This window comes from Panthera tigris, chromosome A3, assembly GCF_018350195.1.
Source record: "Panthera tigris isolate Pti1 chromosome A3, P.tigris_Pti1_mat1.1, whole genome shotgun sequence".
Taxonomy (NCBI): domain Eukaryota; kingdom Metazoa; phylum Chordata; class Mammalia; order Carnivora; family Felidae; genus Panthera; species Panthera tigris.
Genome location: NC_056662.1, coordinates 108,288,865 through 108,300,380, shown reverse-complemented (window position 1 = coordinate 108,300,380; position 11,516 = coordinate 108,288,865). Strand labels below are relative to the sequence as shown.

The 11,516-nt window shown below is 40.2% G+C and overlaps 1 long non-coding RNA gene across 1 annotated transcript; it reads left to right on the top strand.

Moving 5' to 3' along the window:
• Positions 1-6,422: 6,422 nt before the first annotated feature.
• On the top strand, positions 6,423-9,674 carry LOC122237060. Its single transcript, XR_006215266.1, has 3 exons — positions 6,423-6,486; positions 7,499-7,654; positions 9,498-9,674. It is a non-coding gene; the product is annotated as an uncharacterized LOC122237060 (long non-coding RNA).
• Positions 9,675-11,516: the final 1,842 nt, after the last annotated feature.

Sequence of the window (11,516 nt, the reverse complement as noted above, 5' to 3'; positions counted from 1 at the left end):
ACTGTTGTGTGTGCTGAATGACGAGTAATCAACAAGACAGACAAAATTAGTTTACTTAGGTTTTTTTTGTTTTTTGTTTTTTTTTCCTTCCTACAGCCCACAGACCCCTCCAGTATAAGAAAGTGAGCTCCAGGGGCTCAAAGATCTGTCTTATTCAGGGGTGCCTGACTGGCTCCGTGGTGGAACATATGACTCTTGATTTCAATATCTTGACTTCAAGCCCTATGCTGGGTGTAGAGATTACTTTTAAAAAACTCAGGTTCTACCACTGATTCACCTAATGTTTCAAAACCTCCAGGTCCTCATTTTTTATAACTATTTAAAACAAAATTCTTATGGGCTCAGATGAGTGGGTTTCAGAGCATTTTCTTGACTGCTAAATAGCTAACATTTATGAAATGTTTACTGTTCCAGCCACCCTTCAAAGTACTTATCATGTGTTAAGTCATTTCATCCTTAATCCTGAGAGGTATATGCTCTGAATATTCTCATCTTACAGTTAGAAAAAACTAAAGTTCCAAGAGGCTTAAAATGTGCCTAAGTGTCAGAACTGGCCTTTGAAGAAGTCTAGGCAATCTGGGTCCAGAGTTTCTGCTCATATCCACTGTGATAGTGTTCATTTTACACACTGTGAATTCGTGGAGGGCAGAAACCATAGCTTATCCACAGCAGGTACTTTGGGATTCTGCCTTCCGTTAGTGTAAATTGTATTAAAAGCTATGTCTTCCAAATACACAACTTTAAAAATCTTTAAATCCGATGAATAAATGGGCAAAAGATGTCCACAATTTGCGACAAAGGCATCATAAAAATGGACCCTAAACATGCGAGAAAATGTTCAGTTTCACTCGTAATAAGAGAAACTCAAAACAACATTAAGACACCATTTCTCACCCATCAGTTTGGCAAAAATTCAAAAGCTTATGATTACATCGTGTTGGCAAGGACATGGGGGAAAACAGGCACTCACACACTGCTTTCTCACTGAAAATGCAAAATGGTACAGCCCCCATGGAGAGGAATTTGGCATTGTCCAACAAACTTCATCCGCATTTACACTTTGACCTGCCAATCACACTTCTGGGCAATAATTCTGAAGGCACAACTCCAATAATACACACACACACAAATTGCACAAGGTTATTCACTGCAGCATTGTTTGCAGTTGCAAAATATTAGAAACGAGCTATCTGGGCATCGGTGATGAGTTAAATAAACTATGATAAATACTCATAATGGGGTAATTCGTTGCTGTAAATGGAGAAAAGAAAGACCTCTATGAACTGATAGGGAGTAATCCCCAAGAGATATTCTTACATGAATAAATCAAACTGCAGAAGAGCATCTGTAGTATGCTACCTTTCGAGTGATGGGGAGAAATAAGAAAACATGCGTGTATCCACTTATGTGTCCAAAAAGAAGCTCCGAAAGGCTAAAGAGAAAACAACAGTTCCCTGAAAGGGGGGTGCGTGGGGAATAAGGCAAAAGGAATACAGAATGGAGTGATGCTTTTCTCACTATACCATTTTATAGTGTTGACTCTTGAAAACATGTTTCACATGATCAAAAAATTAAAGTTGGGAAGGGGTTTCTAAAACTAAAAGCAAACCAAATAAATGATTATAAAAGTATTTAAATGAATAACATAACCGCACTGAAGAGGAAAAAAGAGCCAACTAATCCAAGTACTTTACAAACATAGAATCAGACTATAAACATTTCTCAATCTTTGTCAGGGTAGGGGGAGAACAGCAAACAAATCCTGAAGCCTTTTTAGTAGGCTTGTTTTTGTAGAGGTATGGGCAAAGCAATTCTGAATCTATTTTAGATGTATTATAGATTGTATTATAGATGTATATAATATTGATATATATCATCAATCTATATATATTTCTATAGTATATAAGTGTATTTAGATATGAGTAAATATATAAACATATTTTAGCTGAATGATAGATGAGTAAATGTGTTGATATTGTTGAGAGCCAGGGTTCTCAATGTGGAAGAAGGGTCATACAAATAATGAAAGGGGGAAAGCAAGGTGAATCCTATGGGATAGACTACACTGAAGGTATTGATATGGACTGAAGCTTTATAAAAATGAATACATACATGTGTGTATGTAAGTGTAAATGTGCATATATACGTATATGCATACGTACAGATTATGTGTGTATATGTACGTGCATATATTTCCTTTTCCTATCCACAGAATATGCCTATAAGCAAAGACACCCAAGTAGCAATGATCATACCCAGTGCCCAAACTTGGTCTCTAATATGATTCCCTACTGAAAGGAAGCAGGAGTCCATAGAGAAATCACTGGTTTCTGAGCTAGAACAGGGTGGGTACAAGATGATACATGAGCATCATTTTGTGACAGAATAAGGAGGTACTCAAAGAAAAAAAAAAAGATAGGGCATATCAAAAAGACACAGAAGGGTCTCCCATTGGCCAAATTTGAAACAATTTAAGGACTAACACAATTAAGGACTACAATGAATTATAGAAAATAGAGAAAATAAGAATCTATGAGTCTATACCAATGACAGATTAGATAGATAAATAGATGATAGATAGATAGATAGATAGATAGGAGGTAGACAGACAGATAAAGGGAAGACTCTTGTCTACAGTAGAATGCTGAGGGTCAACTGGTAAATGTGGAGACCGTGCTAGAGTTAAAGACTCATCAATTTGCAACCATGACAGCAAAGATTGGGTCAGACAAGAATCATCAATGGATACTAAATCTTGGGGTGAAAATTTGACAAATCTAGGGTCGAATATTTGTGTGTCTTCAAGTTTCTCTTCACATCTGCTTATTAATTGCAAGAGAAAAATAGAAATGGAAATTAGACAACACTTTAACTAGGTGATTAAAATTAATATCCCCAGCGGTGCCTGACTGGCTCAGTTGATAGAGCATGTGACTCTTGATCTCGAGGTCATGAGTTCAAGCCCCATGTTGGGTGTAGAGTACTGAAAAAAATATTTAACATCACCAGTGAGGAGGCAAGTGGATATCATGTGCCTCCACATGTGATGCCCCGAGAAAAACACAGCATCACTTATGTAGTATGCCAATCTGGCATGAACCTAACCATGAGGGAACCTAAGACAAACCTAAAACAAGAAACATTCTATTCAAAAAAAAGGGGGGGGGATATTTTCTTCAAAAGCGTCAGTGTCATAAAAGAAAAAGAAGGACTGGAAATGTTCTAGATTAAAGGAGGCTGAAAAGGCATAACAACCAACTCCATCAGATATTGATCTGATCCTAGCCTGGATCCTGTACAGGAGGGGGAAATGCTATAAAGGACACTATGGAGTCAACTGACAAAATTGGAATACAGATGGTAGGTAAAAGTACCGTATCAGTAGTAAATTTGTGAAAGCATATTCTTATTTCTTATTTATATAAAATACATACAGGAGTATCTTAAAGAGCCAGCATGTATAAAATTTCTCCTCAAATGGTTTAGAAAATATTAGAGACAGAGAGAAAGAGAGAGGGACAGAGAAGAAGAAGAAGAAGAAGAAGAAGAAGAAGAAGAAGAAGAAAGCAGAAACCAGAAAGGAAGAAAGGAAACAATAAAGCACATGGGGCAAAATATTTGCAATAGTGAATCTGGATATCAAACCTATAGGTGGTCAATATTTATTATTATTCTTGAAACTTTTCTGTAATTTTAAAATTATTTCCAAAATTGATTTGTTTGGGTTTTATAATTTTAAAAATGTAAAAAAAAAATTTTTAATTGTTTCTTTTAAAGGACAAAACATATCTCTTTAATTGGATCGAAGATCGATCAAAACTTACACTTCATGTCTCACTATTCAGTTATTAAAAATAATCACCATTAACAACTTAGTGGCAGAAGAAAATTTTTATAATGTCAAGGAGGAAAAAAGTGGATTACAACTATGTAAAGACATGTATGGACATAGAAAAACTGGTAGGAGGTATGTTAAAAACTGGTAAGAGGATACAGGGATTATATTTATTCTCTATTTTACAAATCTTCTGTAGTCCTGCTGTATTGCCCAAAATATTTTAAAAAATTACTTTGCAAGTGGCTCATTTGGGCTTCTAACAAATTTCTGTGATAGAGGATAGAAGAGATCTTGATTTCAAGAGGAAGTGTTTAAGTTGGACATTCTAATGTCTATGACTTCCTTCTCGGAAGAAATCTTAGAAAATATTTGCACATGGGGCACCTGGGTGGCTCAGTCGTTTAAGCGTCCAACTTAGGCTCAGGTCATGATCTCGTGGTTCATGAGTTTGAGCTCCACATCAGGCTCTCTGCTGTTAACACAGAGCTTGCTTCAGATCCTCTGTTCCCCCCACCCCCACCTCTGCCCCTCTCCCACTCACTCTCTCTCTCTCTCAAAAATAAATAAATATCTAAAAAAATATTTGCACAAGTTAGCAATAATAGAAAAATTTTAAACAGGGTAACTAATGGCCCAACATCTCTCAAATTCCATTTCTGATATATAGCTTGTTCCTTTTATATAGAACACAGCTAAAATACCTAAAATACTAAAATTCTTCACAGCTTATTCTATGTCTCTAGAACAGAAGGAAAACCCTCAGCATATTCTCGAACCATCCAGTCTGGATTTTCCAGCTGATTCTGATTTCATACATAATCCCCTATTATGTATGAAATCGTGCATTCAGATGTTCAGTTGTGAATATGTCATCACTATGCTTTTGAGGAGAATTGGAGAACTTCCTTCCCCGTTTCCTCTTCTCTTAATAATTACTCACTCTCTTTTCCTTTCTTACAGGACCTCTGGAAATTGCTTGATTTCCCTGAAAAGTTGAACAGGAAGAATAAAGCTGATGCACAGAAAAGCCAAGGACTCAATCTAAATATATTTAACCTGAATCAGGAGTCTGTTCCAGTTGTCAAGTAAAACTAAGGAAATAGCATTTCCATGCTTGGCAATATTCTTTGAGTAACTAAGGTTGTCCGAGGGTTCTAGGTCCCGTTCTGGGACCTGAACCACCACCACAATCAAAGAATAATAACCCTTTCCCTCATCTGGACATCAATGGCAGGATCTTTATCAACTTCTAAGTTGCATCCTCCTAACATCTGAGTGACATACAGTTTAGGATGCTTGTTTTGTCAGGGCATTTTCTGCTTTATTATTGGCCTGAAGAATATAGTATTTTTTATTTTTTTAAGTTTATTTGTTTATTTCGAGAGAGAGCAAGTGCGCGTGCACAGGAGGAGCAAAGAGAGAGGGAGAGAGAATCCCAAGCAGCCTCCGCACTGTCAGAGAGGAGCCCAATGTGGGGCTCGAACTCACGAACTGTGAGACCATGACCTGAGTTGAAATCAAGAGTCGGATGCTTAACTGACTGAGCCACCCAAGCGCCCAAAACCGTATATTTTTTTAAAAGACCAAAGAAAGAAAAAAGCTCTAAAAGGATCATTCCACAAAGATTTATACATTGTCATTTACTCACTAAAAAATTTGCCAAGACACATAGAAATAAACAGTTTATAAGCAGGACAGCATAGATCATTTGCTAAATTAAAGCTTATATAGTCAACAGAAATGCTACTGCGGTCTTTATTGACCTGTAAGTTTACCTGAGAAGTCATTTTACTCTCTACTGTTGTGCGTAGGTGTTCTTTTGGAAGATTCAAAACGTCATGTAATAGAGACGTTATGGTTTTCCCTCACTTCAGTTTTAAGGAATCCAATTCTGTCAGTCTGGTTCCCCATGTGTTTCCCTTTCCTTTCCTCTGATATACTTTTCTCCTTTTGGTGTTCTGTGCATCTTGCCCCCCACCCCCACCCCAGTCTGTGGTTACTATGCCTGAATCAAGATGGGCCAAATCCTTATTTTAAAAAAAGAAAGAAAAAAGCCTTCTCAGAGACAAAAGGCAGTGATTCCTAAAGAAAACCTCCCACTCTCCTATCTCAGGGATTCTTGCTGAGTTTTCTATGGAAGGAAAACACAAGGTACCGAGAGTATAAGAACTGACCGAAACTGACCTTATGATCTTTTTCACTTTCATGGAAACAATGGAAGGTGGAAAGACGGTTCCTCCCAGTAAGAAGTAGAGATTTGGATATCCAGTGGCCGAAACTCTCCCCTTGGTTTAGGGGACATCGGATGGATGGGGCAGGGCTCGTGTCAGGGAACAGGTAAACAAAGATAAAATAGTGGCTGCAATAGAACAGGCGTTGGGTACTGCTGAGGCTGACACGAGACGACTAACTCTCTGAGGGTGAAAAAGTTGTCTGCGTTAGGAGCACAGATAGACCTTGTTATGTCGTCAGTATTGTGTCTCCTATAAGTGTAATTTAAGCTACGCCATGCTTGCGAGCTGCTGATCCTTCATGCGAAGATGTTCTCTTTCTCGCGCAAGACTCGCGAATGAGCCGTTTCCCCGCGACCACGTAGAGTTCTGCGCACAGAGTTGCTTCAGGGCCCAGCTGACAAACAGAAGAACAAGGTTGGGGGACTGGCCTGGGGTCTGGCAGTGTCGGGAGCACTAGGAACCACTGAGCTTGACCCAATCACTGCCATCCCTTGGTGGACGCCACAGGCTCAGCGGTAGTGGCCACTGATTAATGCCAGAAGTTGCACGGGACTGTGGCTAGAAAACTGCTTGGCCACCATGAGGATTTCTTTGGGATTTAAACATTTTGAGGGAGAGGCCAGAGAGGAAATGTTTTGCAGCAGAAGAGGGAAACCAGAGTGGGTGTAGATAAGAATAGGGACTCAGGGTTACTGATTGGCAGGGAGATTTTACTTAGATTCAAAGCTGATGAGCCAGGGTCGTTTGGTGATATTCTACAAGGGAGATCAAACCGAGGGGTGCCTGGGTGGCTCAGTCGGTTAAGGTATGATCATGATCTTAATTTTGGCCCAGGTCATGATCTCATGGTTTGTGGGTTCGAGCCCTGCAATGGGCTTTGCACTGATAGCATGGAGCCTGCTGGGATTCTCTCACCCTCTCTCCCTAGCCAACCCCCCCCTCTCTCTCCCTTAAATAAATAAATAAACTTAAGGGGCGCCTGGTGGCGCAGTCGGTTAAGCGTCCGACTTCAGCCAGGTCACGATCTCGCGGTCCGTGAGTTCGAGCCCTGCGTCAGGCTCTGGGCTGATAGCTCAGAGCCTGGAGCTTGTTTCCGATTCTGTGTCTCCCTCTTTCTCTCTGCCCCTCCCCCGTTCATGCTCTGTCTCTCTCTCTGTCTCAAAAATAAACGTTAATAAATAAATAAATAAATAAATAAACTTAAAAGAAGAAAAAGGAAAAAGGGAGAGCAAACCAAGAACATTAAAGCTTCCTTGAGGCTAATACTTGCAGAAGCCTGGACGTGAGTGCATGCTTCTCCAACACAACCGTGTTTGTCTCGTATTTGTCTGCATCTTGAAAGGCAACGGCTCCATATGGAACACTGTGGGCAATTGGGTTTCCCCTGGGCTTGCTGCTTAATAGTAGCTGTCCATTTTTTCTCCAGAGCAAGAGGGAAACAATGACCTCCGCAACCCACATCGATCCCGAGAGAGAACGACTTGAACTGGGATACGTTAGCATCAGTGTGGCTTAGTGAAAAGAACACCAACTTTAGAGTTCAGACCCCAGCTCTGCAGGTTGGTTTTATAACCTTGAGAAGGTGAGTTAACCTTTCTGACCCTCAGTTTCCTCTGCTGTAAAGTAATGGTTTCTTCTTAGCATCTTTGCCATGATTACAGATAACGTAGATCAAGTATTTAGCCCAGTGGTTGGCACACGGTAATAAATGGTAGCCATCATGATTATTGCTCCAATGAAGCAGCTCTTTTGAGTCTAGGAAGAGACTAAAAAGCAAGGACACAATTAATAATAATAGTACCTATTCAGAATTTCAGTTAATCTACAAAATACCTTGATGAGGCAAGTATTATTGGCATCGCCAGCCTTTTACAGAAAAAGAAACTGGGGTTTCAAAAGGTCACATAATTTGTTCAAGGCCACATAACTTGCAAATGGAAGAGCTGAAGTTCAAATGCAGTTCTGTTTGCCTCCAGGGCCTGTGTTCTTAACCATGTATCTCCAGATTACACACTGGTCTAAAGGCTAGGAGCTGAAAACTCTATAATCAGAAGCCATTTGTGCAGACCACTAAGTAGCTAGAAGCAGCTTCTGGATGTCCAGGAAACTGTTTCAGGTTGCTGGAGTGGAGGCAGACGCCACTCAAAGTCCAGGACAAGGGCGTCCCCCAGCATTCTGAGAAGCACGTTCCTAAATGCAACAGGACCATCTACTTGAACGACCAACTTCTACAGAATTCATAGGTATCTTGTAGTCCCTAAAATAGTCGAATAATAGGAGCCACAAAAATCCAAATCTGTGAACTAGACTTGCTTGAGGATATTTGGGAGAGCAGACAGAGCCCGGTTTTTAAATGAAGATCAGCATGCAAGAGAAAAGAACACGGTCCGGAACTCCTTAGGAGCTATTATCATATTCTATAACATCTTTTCAAAAATAATAACAAGGAAGTGAATGAACCATCATGATACAGAAAACGTGCTTGGGGCTTGGGGGGAACCCTGCCATGTGCTTTCAATTCATCTGAGAACAGGGCAGGAAATGATACCCTCCCCAAGCAGAAGCAGCCTATCTGGGCACACCTAACATCACCACCATCACCCCCAGCCTTCAGGAATGCCTTTGAAGTCAGTGGGAAATCCAGGCCTCCCTGAAGGAATTGCATATTTTAGCTTCTTTTAAGATTAGGACATTATCTACATTGGCCTTATAACAATCAACATATTTCATTTGTAGCTGGAAAGCAGCCAAACCTTTCCTATCTCGCACCCAAGCTTAATTCCAAGCTCCCAAAATCTGACTGGCCAGTTGGCAGACAGAACACTCCACCTTGACAATGTCCTTAGAATTGATTGTCCTTGTTGTAACCTATGTAATCCTTGGATTCACTGCCACCGGAGAAATTTCATCGTTATATTTGGACAGATCTGCACCTCACCTCATACAGCTCCCCAAGCCCCACGTCACTTCTCCCCTCCCTCATATTCTTGGGATCTATCTTCAAGTACAAGTGCTCAGAACGTGAGCTCCTCCTTTCTATTTCCCACAACCATTCTTTCCTGGAGCTGAGATGTCAGCAAGGAATGCCACTGGCACTTGATCGGCAAATATTTATCTTTCAAGCTTGTCCTGATCGTCCTCCAGGAAGGTGAGATATCATAAGACATAATGAAATGACTGTTGTTTTAAGGCATTATGTTTGGGAGCTATTTGTTATACAATAGATAACGAGAATGCATGCACATGGTGTGATACCAATGCATAAACATATATATGCGGCAAAACAATAAGCAAATATGTAACGACAGTAAACACTGAATTCAGGGTCATGGTAATCACTCTTTGGTAAAATTACTTGCTTGCTGCTGCTGTCTAGAAGAGTGGGTTTTAATTTTTTGTTGTCGTTGTTTTGTTTTATTTGACAGGAATACAAGCGTGCAATGGCATTCATTTGCAGGACATGTTCCCATAGGCGTGCTCAAATATCCATTGGTGGCCCCTGTCAGTTAGACTACTGGCCATGAAGCACCCATCAGGAGCTGGTCCAGGATTTGTGGCGCCTAAAGCATCTACGAATTTGGGGAACCTCTTTAAGAAAACAAATTCTGAATCAAAATTAGATGTGAAAGTAAATATTTATGTTTAAAATTTTTTTAAGTTTATTTAGAGAGAGAGAGAGAGAACTAGAGGGGGAAGGGCAGAGACAGAGTGCAAGAGAGAATCCTACGTAGGGTCCACACTGTCAGCACAGAGCCCCATGTGGGGCTCAATCCCATGAACCATGAGATGGTGACCTGAACCAAAACCCAAGAGTCGGACATTTAACTGACTGAGCCACCCAGAAGCCCCATAAATGTTGATTTAGAATGAGAAAAGAGGGGTGCCTGGGTGGCTCAATTGGTTAAGCATCCCACTTCAGCTCAGCTCGTGATCTCACGGTTCGTGAGTTTGAGTCCTGCATCAGGCTCTGTGCTGACAGCTCAGAGTCTGGAGCCTGTTTTGGATTCTGTGTCTCCCTCTCTTTCTCTGTCCCTCCCCTACTCGCACTCTGTCTCTCTTTCTCTCTCTCAAAAATAAATAAACATTAAAAAAAAAAAGAATGCTAGAATTGAAAAAAGAAACCACAAATTTTATAAAGCTAACACATACCACAAACATACAGAAAAATAATACTTTTATTAATTAACTTTATGGCATACATTTCTAATACTTTTTTTCTAAATTTTTTTTCTAAAATTTATTAACTTTATGGCATACATTTCCAATACTTTTTTTCTAAAATTTTCTAAAATTTTCGGGGTGCCTGGGTGGCTCAGTCGGTTGAGTGACCGACTTCGGCTCAGGTCATGATCTCACAGTTTATGACTTCGAGCCCCACGCTCTGTGCTGACAGCTCAGAGCCTGGAGCCTGCTTCCGATTCTTGGTCTCCCTCTCTCTCTGCCCCTCCCCCTCTCATGCTCTGTCTCTGTCTCAGAAATAAACATAAAAAAATTAAAATAAAACAAAATAAAAATACTTTTTTTCTAAAATTCAGTCTTTGATTGGCTCTTCATAATATACCAATTTAGGGATATCATTTTCTAAAGACAAAATGGAAAGACAATTTAGTTTTTCTTCTTGCATAGTTCATAAAGTTCTTATTTATTGATAGTTTTAAAAAGTCTCTGTCAGCCTTGAACATTTTATTGTTGATGTCATGTGAAGTTTTAGGATTATTGTCAAATTCGGGTAGATCTCTATCAGGTCTCTCTTGTGCAGGAGTGTCAGATTTCAGGGCATATCAAATTTTCTTCTCAGTGACTAGTCTCAAATACTCTGAATTGAAAATGCATGTGGCATTTATAATTGCATATGCTGCATTTTGCAGCAGATTCTTGACAGGGGAGAAATTCCACTTCTCATCGTTACTGACGGGATCAAAATCTTCTTCTTATGATTTTACCCATCTCGTGATTGGAAGGATTTTCCCCCTAGACTAGGTTTCTTCCGTACTTCTCAAACAATGTTTTCCCTCTACTCTCCACATACGGTTGGAGCCGGCCACTGTAGAACTCTTTTACTTCTTTTCTTTTACATGTTCCTATCACCTTTGAGTTAGAGAACGCAGGACTAGAGAGACAAAGGGTATATGTGTCCTAGTTTGCTCCTCTAGAGCTTGTATCCAGGAAGTGGAAGTTAAATAGATTGAAGGGATTACAGGAAGCAGAGGTGGGTTTTCCACCCTCCCTCATCTGGAACTCGGGAGGGACCTATGGCACAGAGTGGACTTGCTCCTTTAAGAAACACTCACAGCAGATTAAAAATAATGGTGCATGGGGGTTAGGTGGCGATGGGACCTGGATGTCACCACAGATACTATGAAGGACCAGTAATAAAGTTAGCTGAGTTGGGAACCGAAGGTCATGACTGTGAGTACAGAGTGTTCAACCTAAACCAGGAGTCA